The sequence below is a fragment of the Helianthus annuus genome, chromosome 7, assembly GCF_002127325.2.
Source record: "Helianthus annuus cultivar XRQ/B chromosome 7, HanXRQr2.0-SUNRISE, whole genome shotgun sequence".
Lineage (NCBI taxonomy): Eukaryota > Viridiplantae > Streptophyta > Magnoliopsida > Asterales > Asteraceae > Helianthus > Helianthus annuus.
In genome coordinates this window covers 107,018,858-107,034,280 of record NC_035439.2, presented here as the reverse complement: position 1 = coordinate 107,034,280, position 15,423 = coordinate 107,018,858, and the positions used below count along the sequence as shown (strand labels likewise).

General features: G+C 35.0%; 2 long non-coding RNA genes across 2 annotated transcripts; both read right to left on the bottom strand.

Moving 5' to 3' along the window:
* Window positions 1-6,925: 6,925 nt before the first annotated feature.
* Window positions 6,926-8,345, bottom strand: LOC110934979. Its single transcript, XR_002588772.2, has 3 exons — window positions 8,208-8,345; window positions 7,588-7,644; window positions 6,926-7,087 (listed from the first exon to the last, which is right to left on the bottom strand). It is a non-coding gene; the product is annotated as an uncharacterized LOC110934979 (long non-coding RNA).
* Window positions 8,346-13,100: 4,755 nt separating this feature from the next.
* On the bottom strand, window positions 13,101-14,614 carry LOC118480380. Its single transcript, XR_004862324.1, has 3 exons — window positions 14,479-14,614; window positions 13,856-13,912; window positions 13,101-13,355 (listed from the first exon to the last, which is right to left on the bottom strand). It is a non-coding gene; the product is annotated as an uncharacterized LOC118480380 (long non-coding RNA).
* Between the last annotated feature and the right edge of the window lie 809 nt (window positions 14,615-15,423).

Sequence of the window (15,423 nt, the reverse complement as noted above, 5' to 3'; positions counted from 1 at the left end):
ACTCTATACCCAGTTTTACCGGAGAAAATTTTCTATTTCCCATAAATAGTATCTTTTCAAGATTTTAAAAGTGCCTCTTTTGTTAGGGCTTTTATCCAGAATCAAGGAAATTTGTATTTCCATAACATATCTTTATTCTAGACCAAGTAATATCAAATAAGTAAGGATTAATAATAATTAAGGGTTATTGCTTATTTATCATATCTTGCAATATTCTAATTACCATTCTTATGGTATATCAATATTCATTACATTATACTTATATAAGTAATTTATCTTGAAGCTTATATTAAGGCAAAATTCTTAAGTTCAAGTCTAAATATCATCCCGAGTGCTATTAGATAATATTAAGTTCCTAACTCTCCATTTAAACTTAGGTATTATTACAACACCTAATTGCTCAAACAAGTGGCTTAACTTATACTAAGGCATCTTTTCTTAAGTTCAAGTCTAAATGCTATCAGATGTGCTACCAATTAATAGCAATCTCCGAACTCTTTTATTTAAGCTTAAGTATTATTATCACAACACTTATAGGCTTAAAGCAGTGGCTCTGATACCACCTTCTCTGTCACGTCCCCCGACCCACCCTGGACGGAATCGGGTGCCGTGAGCAGCCAAGTGGTACCGGTGATTATTTTGGAAAAACATTGCAGCGGAAATTTCATCAGGACCGTGAGTTAGGAAAAATATCAGAGTTTAAAAACACCGGATTTTATTTATTAAATAGATGGGATAAAACCCATGTTTTACAATGGTAGCTTTAATATAAATAAATTTGATTTTATAAAACAAGATTTCTTAATTTGATTCAATTAATAAAATAAGCCACTTCTTGAAGACCTTCAGTGCCGGATCCAATTCTTACTCCAATCTACTGTAATTACCTGAAACGCGTTTTAAAAAGGTTTTGTCAGCGGGAAATACTGAGTGAATCATTCATTTTACCGAAAACGACACATTTGTTATAATTCACAGTATTAAGAGCGATTACAATGTTTCTGATATCAACCAACTACATACAGTATTTGTCACTCGACCAGCCATCGGTAGCCTCATTGCCCGATGGTGTCTGTGACTATGGTCATATCACCCCTTGGCTAACCCGTTGTCCAATGGTGACGGTTATCAAGTAATGTATACAAAACCCCATATACCGGCTGTAATTTGGTGATTACATAGACTTAATCCCTGTAATTATAACTTTGAAAATAACTTGGAGTTTTGTAAAACAGTTGATAAAAAGAGAATGACTCACATTATAAGCATGCAGTATTGATTTAACAGGTTTCCTGATTCAAGCTCTTCTAAGAATTAGCATCTACTTTGATTGTAAGTGTTTGGGGTAGAGTTTAGCCTACGGATAAGCCTGATGACCTAATTTAAGCGATAATGCACACGAAACTAGGTAAATAACTAATACAGCATTTACGATAAACTCACGAGATTAATACCCTCACAATAAATGACAAAGTGCAATACTGAAACATCCATCGGATTCGCAACGAATGACAGAGTACACTCCGAGTTTGGGTGGTACTCAAACATTCAAGTCGAAATCACGACTAATGACAAAATATAAACCCAATTTGAGTAGCACTTAAACATTCATCGGATAGTTTCAATCGATCGGACATTAAATCGTAGCAGCGATTGAGTTAATACCCGGTATCGTAGCAGCGTTTCGGGGTTGTGTGTGTTTGGTAGTAAAATGGCTATAACTCAGTGTATATAACGAGTTTGTTTGTCGTTCCAACGCCAAAATTCAAGTCCCAATGCCCTCTATTTATACTGAGAATTTGACCTCCTCGCGTGACGCGAGGGGTCACCCGGGGGGCGTCGCGTGACGCGACGGGACACATTTCATCATAGGCTTGCCACGTGTCCAACTGGCTTGTATGAGTCGACGGAATATTAATTTTCAATTTCTATAGTGAGATATGAAGATAATCGTCAAGTGGGGAATACCCCCTTGAGTTTTAGGGGCACTGATCCTGATTTTGATTGTTCTGAAAATTTTAGGAGTGGTGCAGGATTACTTGGGTGTCTCAACTAGGGTTTCCTATCGGGTAAATAAAATAATAGGCATGACTTTTGATGAGAGTTGTTTACAAAATAGAATAATAAATAATAGTTTTGGGTAAATCACAAAAAGAGAATAAAATGATGAGAAAAGGGAATGGACCCTACTTTGTAACTTTAGGGTTCAACTAGAAAATCTCCTGATATAAATTTTGGGTATAACTTCTAAGCTATTAAAAATATATAATGCACTCGTAGTAAGTATAATACCCCTGATTCAACCTTGTCCCGAAGTCCCGAGATAGAATCCCAACGAACTTAGTCGGGCAGAGCCCTGACATGAGTTATGGATTTCAGATCAATCGGAAAGGGTAGCGGTGATCGGGAGTTACAATACTTAAAACGAGGCATTTATTATTATTATTATTGATAAAAATAGAACAATAGAGAAGGAAAGTTATCGAGGAAATGAACAACTTTTGGGATTCAACTAATGCATGTATTTATACTGTTCTTATTTCAAAAAGCTTAGAACCCATGGCCTTTACTGGCCACGTATCCTTTATTGCAATAAATGCAAATGCATGCCTGTCCTCTCATTCAATCTTATCTAAATTTGTTGTAGACACATGTGTCCACTTATAACTTCATTTGTAAGTTTATTATTATTATTATTATTATTATTATTATATTCAAAATGGGACACGAAATGTAAAAGAGGACACGACAATTCTTTCAAATGGTGAAATTTCATATGTAGCCATTTGTTTGGTTTTATTAATATTATATTATTATTATTATCATTATTATTATTATTATTATTATTATTATTATTATTATTATTATTAATTTAACTACTTCACTTATTTAGCGTGTATAACTTCTAAAATATGACGTTTTACAAAACAATAAATATGTCTTTAGAACGAGAATATTTTTGTCTACATTTTGAACCAAGTTTCATTAAAACAGAGTAGGTTCAAATATAATGTGTTTTTATAATTTAAATATTTAAACGGTTCATGGGTCCGTCTAAATATTTCATATTTCTAATTTTCAACTTACCTGTAATCTACCCGTTTAATAATATAAGTTTTTATATACTTTTATTTTATTAGAAAGGTCACCCATATACAGGCCAATTAATTAGTATAATATTTCAACCAACTTTATATATAAAATAGTTTTTAAAACTATTTGGGTTGCATAAATTATAAAAATAAAACTAGTTACTAGTGGTTAATAAATTTAAACAATCTATAGTTCTTAATATGATAAAAATGGGAATGTTACATTCAAGTAGCGAAAAATCCTTTTTACAGCTGCTAGATGTGAGGCCTTCGGGTTAGCTTGATAGCGAGCGAGCAGGCACGTAGGATACATTATGTCGGGCCTCGAGGCTGTGAGATACATAAGAGACCCGATCATTGCGCGATAGAATGAAGAGTTAACGCTTTCACCCTTCAAGTCCGGAGTAATCCCGTGATTCTGCAGAAGTGGGGTACCGATGGGCGTCGCTTCGGACATCTGGAACCGGCTCAAGATGTCTCCGACATATTTAGTCTGATGGATGAATATCCCAGACTCCATTTGTTGAACTTGTAGGCCCAAAAAGAAGTTCATTTCCCCCATGGCGCTCATCTCGAATTTCTCCTGCATAACACGCTCGAAGTCCCTACACAAAACATCGTTAGTTGAACCAAAGATAATATCATCTACGTATACATGAACCAACACAAGATCTCCATCTTTTTCTTTGATGAAGAAAGTGCAATCGATAAGACCCCGGCGAAAACCATTCTCCAGCAGATAGTTAGATAAGGTTGCATACCAAGCTCTCGGTGCTTGATGTAATCCGTAGAGAGCTTTGTTGAGCAACCAAACCCGATCAGGATGAATAGGATCTTCAAAGCCCGGAGGCTGTTCGACATACACCTCTTCTTCAACCACACCATGTAAGAATGCACTTTTCACGTCCATTTGGTAAACTTTGAATCCCTTAAAGGAAGCATAGGCTAGAAAAATCCGAATAGCTTCAAGCCGTGCAACCGGAGCATAAACTTCATTGTAGTCTATCCCTTCAATCTGACTGAAACCTTGAACAACTAATCTCGCCTTGTTTTGAACAACTATTCCACGGTCATCTTTCTTACATTTGAAAACCCAACGGGTGCCAATCTTCTTGTAGTTTTCAGGCTTCTCAACAAGTTTCCAAACACCAAGCTTCTGGAATTGTTGCAGTTCCTCCTGCATAGCTTCCACCCAAGAATTATCCTTTAACGCTTCTTGCCAAGACTTTGGTTCTTCTTGTGAGACATAACACGCGAAGGACCAATCATTCTGCAAACCCGATTCTCTGATCGCTGCATACAAGCCAGCATTGTTGTTGTTTCTCAACTGATTTCTCGTCTGCACGCCACTATGAATATTACCAATGATGTTTTGTTGAGGATGGGTATTATGGATTCTTGTTTCTGGATTATCTAGAACTGGAACATTTATACCCAGATTGTTGAAGTTGAGATCAACAACCAAATCAATACCCTGAACTGGCGAAGAGGATGATGCAGTAGCTTCAGCTGATTTAGAGCAGTCCTTAGGGGGTGTTGCCTCAGAAGTACCATGCACTGCTGTTGCAGGAGCTTCTTAGTCTGCATCGAGAAATTCATCATCCTCTGAAGATTCGTTCAGTTCAGCAGCATCGTGAAAATCCTCATTCTCGAGAGCATTATTGTTAACTGATGATGATTCTTGATTGTTGACAATAATTGGACGAACCAACGGTGAATCTGTTGCGTTGTCACTCTCGAAAAAACATTTGTGCCGCAGCATCTACTACTTCTTCTTCAATATTGATCGAATTAAAAAAGTCATCATACTCAAACATCCATGGCTGACCCGGACATCTGACTGGCAAGGTGTGCCTTTGTACTCTGACTTCAGACCATTCCTCGATCCTTTTTGTTTCGAGATTCCAAACTCTTAAATTTGGGGTGGCATACCCAAGAAAGTATCCCTCAATTTCTTTTGCCCCAAACTTTCCATCCGGATCGATCATAGTGCAAGGAGCCCCAAACGGTTCAAGAAATTGTAAGTCTGGTTTCCGTTTGTGAAGAAGCTCAAAGCAGGTCTTGTTATGTCTTTTTACTGTAAGGACTCGGTTCAACGTGTAACATGCAGAGGCCACAGCTTCACACCAGAATGGAATGGGCAACTGTGACTCTACCAACATAGTCCTTGCAGTTTTGATCAATGTTCTATTCTTACGCTCAGCGACGCCATTTTGTTGAGGAGTGTATCTAGCACTGAATTCGTGAAGAATGCCTTTGGATTTACAGAACTCCTCCATGGCATGATTCTTAAACTCGGTACCATTGTCGCTCCGTATGCGTCTAACTTTCAAAGTATACAAATTCTCAATCGTAGTGATTAAGTTTTTGATAATTTTGAAAGTTTCACTCTTGTGTGCCGTAAACGCCACCCAAGAAAATCTTGAATAATCATCCGTCACTATGAGGCAGTACGAGTCATTACTGATGCTTTTGCGATTGACAGGACCAAATAAATCCATGTGCAACCGTTCAAGCGGCACTGCGACTGTGTTAATCTTCTTTATCGGGTGCGATTTCTTACTTTGTTTTCCTTTCTGGCACGAGACACAGACGTCCTGCAAATGAAAATTTTTGACAGGAACACCATTTACTAACTCATTCTTCACCAGATGATTTATTTTTCTTAGGTGAATGTGTCCCATTCGTCTGTGCCAAGAGATTGTTTCCTTTTCCGTGGCTTTAGAAACAAAGCATGTTACTTGTGCAGACGTTGTGATTGCTTGGCTCATATCAAGGACATACAAATCATTAACCCATGGCGCAGATAAGAGAATCCAATCTTTGGGGATCTTGAAACCGGGCTTCAGCACATAACATCCATTGGCATCAAAGTGCACTGAAAACTTCTTATCACAGATTTGAGAAACACTTAGAAGATTGTGATCAAGTTGTTGCACAAAGTTGATCTTGTCGAAACAGACAACCCCGTTGGAAACCATTCCTTCACCAGTAATATATCCGCCTTTATCTCCAGCAAAAGCAACATAACCTCCTCTAATAGATTTAACGTCGTAGAGAAGCCTCATGTCGCTTGTCATGTGCCTGGATGCCCCACTATCAACAATCCAAAGACTACTGATAGTTCCTCCTGGAACACCCTGCACATGAACTCAAATGATCAGTTGGAGATGGGGACCCAAGCCTTCGTGGACTTGGGTCTTCCTTTTTCATCGACAAAAGTTATTTCGACTTCGCGATGATTTGGAAATGGTGATGCTCCCCCTAAGTTTGTGGCCAATTTAGGTTTCCATGTCTGTTTAGTTTTACCAGTTTGATTGTTTGAAATTTTAACTTCGTGATTGTTTGAAGTTGTTGAAAGTTTTGAAATTTCTGGTTTAACTGAAACATATTGTTTTTGTACCACATCGGTTTTAAGAACTTTTTCAATTACCTTGATTTGCTTGCGTTTCTGTTTCTTCTCCCTTTATTTCACAAGACGGGGATCTTATTTCGGAGAAACAGATCGCTTTTGGTAATTTTGCTCACGGGGAATATCAACTTTAGCTTTTAACTTATGATGATACGGACAATTTCGAATTATATGTCCAATTTCACCACACTCGAAACATGATCTTCGTTCAACAAACCCCGAAGTATCATGTTGATGTCTCGTTGATGATGTAACGCCCACTTTTCACATTAGACAAATAACATAGACTTCATACAAATTTTTGGAAAATTTTGACATGACCCATTCGTAAAGTAAACATTTTCCTGCTTTATAATGAAATCATTCCAAAATACATTCTACGACATGTTTCAAAAGATATAAAAGTAATAATCATACAAGATTTAAAATCCTAACTTACTTAGGAAACATCCTAGACATAAATTTAACATTTACATTATGAAAACGTTTTGACCCATTTACAAAAGACGACTTTAACTGGAAGCGCATAAAGGGCTATGTAGTGTGTTCGGTCCGAGCTCGCATCGCCAAGAGCGGGATTTACCTAACACACATAACGCAAACATTCCTTAGTTCAAATCTCAAGACAAATTTAACGCCTATCCTTTACTTATTCTAATTCGACCCATTAGCGAAATAAAACATTTTATCAACATCCTTATTAAATCATTCTTTTCATTCTAGCATGAAATTTCTTCATGCTCATTTATTCTTGCATTTCGAATACATTCAACATGTAAGACTTTCGACCCATTCATAACGGATCAATTCATACCATACACTTTCAACGCTTTTTCCTCATTCCGACTCGTTATCTACAAGTCTTTACTTAAACCGTTACATTATCCTTCCTTTTTAATATTTCGACCCACTTGAAGCGGGTTAAAATGCATCCATTGCTAATACACTTCCTATCCATTACCAATACTCAACATAACACAATTTTACCATGAACAAGCGTAAAAATTCCACACTAGGATTTAATTTCCCAAACTAACATTCGCAAGTCTACAAGTAGAGAAAATGAAGTTCATATGAACTTACCGTGGTCTTGTGTCCCTTACGACTTGGAGTAACTTGCTCCTTCCTCTTTCTTTGTTCCTATACATCACAACTTCATATGCTTAGCTTTCGGAAATTTTCATTATTCTCATATTCTTTGTCATACAATATGATGTTTATGAACCTGCATTCCCACCATAATCACATTTCATAAATTTAGCAAATTTTCATATGAAATCACAATTACATTAATTTAGACATTTCATCAAACACATGGCGTGCGTACATTCTAATAAGCATAATGTACAAGTAATTATAACACATTCATCCTAAATTCATCAAATAAATCAACCAATTCTTTCAAAATCAACAATCAAAACCATACTACATATGATTCATATCAAGTTACTCATCTAAACACTTCTATAACATGAGTTTAACATCAACATTATATAATTCATCCATGAATTTTACTAATTCTTTACTACCTTACATAATCTCAAGTGGGTTTTACCCCAACTACTAGTACAATCGAAATAGCACATAATATAACTCCTATTTGTTCATATCATCCAACATCCAGGTTTGATTTCATACAAACATCATAAATTATACATAACCCACTTCATGAGTTTCATAAAAACATCAAATTTTAGACTTACTTGAGATCAAATATAGTTAGGAGATCCTAATTCCTAACTCCTGAATCAAGAATTCAGCTTTTAATCCCTTCAATTTGTAAGATTTGTGAGATTCTTTAGACTTAGGGTTTCCCCTTGGCTTCCCCCTTGTACGATCGCACCCAGGAACCAAATACTGGTTTCCTTTTCTTTTTTTTATTTATCAAGTCTTCATTAGACATTTACACCTTTGGTCCCTTATCTTTTTAAAATGTGTCAAAATGGTTAATTCTCATACTAACTTAATCACTTTCATTAGCATAAGGGGTTTTAGACTTATTATTAAAAACTTTCGAAACAGTAAAAAATCTATATTTGCCATTCCTTATTATTAAAACATCCCAATTAAATTATTATTCTAAGTCATACGAAATTTTGGGGTGTTACAAGTCTACCCCCCTTAAAGAAGGTTTCGTCCCCGAAACCTGAATACATACATTCTGACGAGTTAATCTGTATCCCTTCGTAATTACATACCTCGAACTTCGATAACATGCTTTCATTCAATCATCCCTCGTGATGAATCAGTCTTTACTACTCGAAACTTGTCTAATACATTTGGTAATTCAATCTTGTATGAATCAAAGCGATCCTATTACATTATTCATGATTATCATTCAATTGTTCAAGCTGATTTCTTAAAACTTATCTGTCAGATCATTCATTCTCGCATACCTCTAACATATACTTAGGGGAAATAATTATCATAATATTCATACTCGTTCATTCCTATTCATTCGTAATAAATCACAAACCAAATATCATTCAATAGTTTCTAACTATTTAGTTTCTATATACTCCCCATCCTTCCAAGGCCAATATAAGTCTTTAATCACGCTATCAATATGATCGTGTAATCAATACTTACATTTGAGTAACTCATATTACACGCGAGGTGTCATACTCAGCTATACTTGTTATGACATTCCATGGCCGCCATACATACTTCATTCCTTCTAGCAATTGTAATACTAAGGCAATTACCCAACATTGTACCTCAAAGGGTTAATTCTTATCAACCTAGGTTCCGCTACATACGAGATTATAAACTTAGTACATATGCCACTCCATTTCACGTATGAGTTACATAAAACTCGGCACAACCATTCATTCGATAATTGAGATTACACTCTACCACGTAGGGTTGTTTTATAACACGAACCAAGAATCATGTGTATAAAAACTTTAACTCTTGAACTTTTCTTTAGAGGCTTATCTTCTAATAATTCCTCACATACAATAGGGAACTCGACAGAAGGTAAGATTTATTCAAATATCCATTCAAATATTCATCATATTTTACATTCCACTCGATCCCTATTTATGTAACATTCCCCCTCTAACAGTTACCATTCTTATATTTTCATTCTAGCTTCCATCTACGTTAACCTTTTACATTTTCCATATAGTTCTTTCTAATTACTCTAAATTTGGCATCCTAAGTGTGTACCCCGCTTTCTTAACAATTCCTCGCTTTTCATTCTTTTCTATTACCCATTTTCCGATATGCGGATAGACTCTTACTATCTTTCCATCATGACATTTCAAGACATTTATTAACCTTACTCTACAATAAACAAAAATTTAGAGCCGTCATCATTTCCTATATTGATATGAAGATTATAATTTACTTACTAGCATTATGAGTCATTTACTTCTGCCTTCCAAGTCACTAACCATACATTGTTCCTTCACTATGTTGTTTGAATCAATAATGCCCACCATGAGCTTGCTACTTGATTCCTCTATTATTAACATCGTCATTCTTCCTAGTCACCCCCTAATGTAACGTAAAAACTTTGACTACTAATGTATTTGTGTGTGTATATATACATATACTGGCCTCAAACATTTAGTAACTCTATTACCATTAGTTGCTTATTAATCCATTCGTACAGTATGAACTAATTCGCACAATTGTACTTCCTTATTGATTTTAGACCTACTTGTTATCACTTTACCATTTCTTGCAAAATTTCTATCCTCGCCGGTACTTAAATCATCCATCTAGGTCTTAGCCCGTTATTCATTTTAGTCCTCATAAGTCGATCATCACATGCCTAATATGGAACATGTTCGGAGCATATTTCTTTCATCATAATCTTATTACCTCAACATCTTTATATATATATATATATATATATATATATATATATATATAATTATTTACACCATCATATGTTACCACATTTGTCATATGTTTTACTCTTACTCGTATATCCCCTTTAGGTCTACGACGATTAACTATCAACATATCCCTACTCATATTCCCACAACCAACGGCAACATATCTCACATGCGTTCACATACACATTACTTATATATATATATATATATATATATACACATGTGTGTGTATGTGTTCTTTTAGTCCTACATTATGCTTGACCAACCAGGCTATCTGTGCATTTACTTGTTATGTTTATACTTATCTTTAGTTAGGTGGAGAAAAAGCATCTCCTCATTTGCTTTCATACTTTCATTCCCACCTAATGACTCTAACTTTCATCTGTCTACGACCCTTTCTTAAGTCTCTATCTATGCTTACCACATGAATATCTTCCCTTAAAATTTTAGTTCTACTAACATTTACTTTTTGTTGACAAAAATTTTAATCCTTAGGACCATACTATTCTCGAAATTCTATCATCCTTTCATGTTCAATATTTTCTAAGCTTAATCGTAATTATCATTCCTGCCTTTCATTACATTCTAGGACCATACCATCCTCTTTCGTAATCATCGCTTTTATTCCTTCCCACCATGTCATTTGTTATCATTTGTGTCTCCTTCGCTCGTCATCTACAATTAAGCATTTTCTACATTCATTGCTTCATTTACTTTCCATGTCATCTCAAGTAACATTGACGCATTCATAATCACATTTCAATAACTTTCATTCCACTTGTACATTATCATCAATGTCGGTCACGATAGGCCACATTACACATGCCTTTCGTTCATAGGGGAATAGAATCCCTCATCCTTCTTACTTAATTTATCTCACCACCCTCTACTCGGAACATATTTTATTAACAATTTCTTTGTTTTCATCAACGATCTACTATATCATTCGAGATCATTATTAAAATTTATTCTTTGGTCATGTTCATTCCATTCTATCATTAATTTTTTTTATACTTTCCTTTCTTTCATGCGAGGTGTTAACGGTCCTTTATGACTACACCACCTATCTCTCATTATAGGGTTGATAAACCCAACTAGAACTTCATTCACAACCTTCCAATCATATACGTTCTTACTTCTAAACATTTCAACATGACCCGGTTGTCATTTAGAGGATCCTAATATCATAGGTTGCATTTTCGGAAACTTAACGAAACTTTTGGATTTGTCTTAAGAAATATTGTACCACATAGTTTAGGAAACATGTTAATATGCCTAACATATTTCAATGACTTTCATTCTCTTACTTATTAGACATTCGTTAATTTTATATATAACTTTTCACTTCGTTATATGTTACCTCATGCCATCATGCTTACGTCTTATTGACCTTTATCCTTTTTTTTAATTATGGTTATCATGCTTTTATTTCATAATTCCGGGTGTTAATAGCCACTTAGTGACCATACCGCATTCCTTTCATCATCCTCGGTGTTAACGGCTACTTCGTCCCACACCGCATACTATTCATCATCCTTGGTGTTAACGGTCACTTCGTGACCTCACCGCATACCATTCATCATTCATTTCTTTATCATTCATGCATTATTTTGCTTTCAATAATTCATTTTCGCAGGTCATAAAACCATACTATCCTTCATTACGAACATTCTAGACATGTTAATCAAAACATACATTCATTCTTATACTTACTTCTTATTCCTTCGTTCTTTAACTAATTGCCTTCGTGTTAGTAAACTTATATTCACGGTTTCATTGTCATTCACGTTTATTACATTCATTAGATTTCATTTCATACTTCCCACCATCATGTTTTAACATCATTTTATCATGACACATTCCATTCATCATTCATACTTCATGCCTTATCGTCATTGATGATCGTATCGTATCATTCTTTATTTTAGACATTCATTCATCCTTTCTATCATATAAGCATGCTAGTGATACGTAGCTCTCATTCTTTTTAATACGTAAAAGAAATTACTCGTGACTAAATCATACTTAAACTTTCTTTGGAAACTCAACGTTTCCGACAACCAACTTCATAGTATTCTTTATCCCATATACCTTGGTATCACTTTTTTTTTAATTCTTTTTATCCCCCACTTTATATATATTTCTGGTTACAATTTCGATTGAATCGACATTTAATTGTGTTTTATTTGAATATTGTAGTTTTGGAAAGCTTGTTGGTGATTCGTTGCGGAAAACTCAAGATAATATGAAGTTTGTGGAAATTTTGCCCAGACACAGCTGTGTTGGTTATCTGAGTACAATGTCACACAGCTATGTCAGCCTTGCCACACACCCTGATCTCAGCAACAAGCATCAACGGTCCACACAGCTGTGTCACTTAACGATACAACTGTGTGCGGCGCCAGATCTGATGTAACCTAATGTTTAGCTCCCATTCATTTGACCCGTTCTAACCCCAAACTGATCCGATTCATCCCACATCTTTCCACAACATCCCGTAACCATTCCATAACATTCCGTAACTAAATTATTTGTAATGCAAAAATTTCAACTTTTAAAATACGTACTTGCCTTACGCCGCGCAACGAACACACACTTCTCACGAGCTTTCAGTTTGAGTTCAAGCACTTAATGCTTAAATCTCTCAAACCTTGGCTCTGATACCAACTTGTAACGCCCACTTTTCACATTTGACAAATAACATAGACTTCATACAAATTTTTGGAAAATTTTGACATGACCTATTCGTAAAGTAAACGTTTTCCTGCTTTATAATGAAATCATTCCAAAATACATTCTACGACATGTTTCAAAAGATATAAAAGTAATAACCATACAAGATTTAAAATCCTAACTTACATAGGAAACATGCTAGACATAAATTTAACATTTACATTATGAAAACGTTTTGACCCATTTACAAAAGACGACTTTAACCGGAAGCGCATAAAGGGCTATGTAGTGTGTTCGGTCCGAGCTCGCATCGCCAAGAGCGAGATTTACCTAACATACATAACGCAAACATTCCTTAGTTTAAATCTCAAGACAAATTTAACGCCTATCCTTTACTTATTCTAATTTGACCCATTAGCGAAATAAAACATTTTATCAACATCCTTATTAAATCTTTCTTTTCATTCTAGCATGAAATTTCTTCATGCCCATTTATTCTTGCCTTTCGAATACATTCAACATGTAAGACTTTCGACCCATTCATAACGGATCAATTCATACCATACACTTTCAACGCTTTTTCCTCATTCCGACTCGTTATCTACAAGTCTTTACTTAAACCATTACATTATCCTTCCTTTTTAATATTTCGACCCACTTGAAGCGGGTTAAAATGCATCCATTGCTAATACACTTCCTATCCATTACCAATACTCAACATAACACAATTTTACCATGAACAAGCGTAAAAATTCCACACTAGGATTTAATTACCCAAACTAACATTCGCAAGTCTACAAGTAGAGAAAATGAAGTTCATATGAACTTACCATGGTCTTGTGTCCCTTACGACTTGGAGTAACTTGCTCCTTCCTCTTTCTTTGTTCCTATACATCACAACTTCATATGCTTAGCTTTCGGAAATTTTCATTATTCTCATATTCTTTGTCATACAATATGATGTTTATGAACCATATGCATTCCCACCATAATCACATTTCATAAATTTAGCAAATTTTCATATGAAATCACAATTACATTAATTTAGACATTTCATCAAACACATGGCGTGCGTACATTCTAATAAGCATAATGTACAAGTAATTATAACACATTCATCCTAAATTCATCAAATAAATCAACCAATTCTTTCAAAATCAAAAATCAAAACCATACTACATATGATTCATATCAAGTTACTCATCTAAACACTTCTATAACAAGAGTTTAACATCAACATTATATAATTCATCCATGAATTTTACTAATTCTTTACTACCTTACGTAATCTCAAGTGGGTTTTACCCCAACTACTAGTACAATCGAAATAGCACATAATATAACTCCTATTTGTTCATATCATCCAACATCTAGGTTTGATTTCATACAAACATCATAAATTATACATAACCCACTTCATGAATTTCATAAAAACATCAAATTTTAGACTTACTTGAGATCAAATATAGTTAGGAGATCCTAATTCCTAACTCCTGAATCAAGAATTCAGCTTTTAATCCCTTCAATTTGTAAGATTTGTGAGATTCTTTAGACTTAGGGTTTCCCCTTGGCTTCCCCCTTGTACGATCTCACCCAGGAACCAAATACTGGTTTCCTTTTCTTTTTTTTTTATTTACCAAGTCTTCATTAGACATTTACACCTTTGGTCCCTTATCTTTTTAAAGTAAAATGATTCATTCTCATACTAACTTAATCACTTTCATTAGCATAAGGGGTTTTAGACTTATTATTAAAAACTTTCGAAACGGTAAAAAATCTATATCTACCATTCCTTATTATTAAAACACCCCGATTAAATTATTATTCTAAGTCATACAAAATTTTGGGGTGTTACAGATGAACTTTGTGATTTCGAAGTACTTAGTCCTGAATTGCTTTGACCATCTTTTTGCAAAATTTTAACTTGCTTAACATAATCTACGTTAGATTTGTTTTCAAATGTTTCAATTCTATCAGTTCCGTTCGACTTCACAAAGTTCACCTTCTTGTTCTTTCTTTGGTTTTGTTCCTTTCGACCCTGAGCTGTTAATTTTCCCTTTGGTTTGGTGTGATTTCGCTGAAATTTCTCTGTTGGTAATTTTTGATTGCCCGATTGTTTTCGAATTTCAGCTTTTGGAATTGGAGGACATTGTATTACCACAACTCGTGAACTCGACTCTCCCAAAAACTTACTTGTCGAATCTTCAAAAACTTTGCAGATTAGTGATTGATTGACATTTTTAATCGGAAAATCTTTGTTTGAATAAATTTATCATCACCAACCAGAGTGTATAGCAAATTCACACTCTCAAATTCTCGTGCAGAAGTGGACTCAATCTGAACAGTCTTAGCCTGTTTTGCGGGAGGAACACACAGAATGTGATTCTCGAGAGGTATG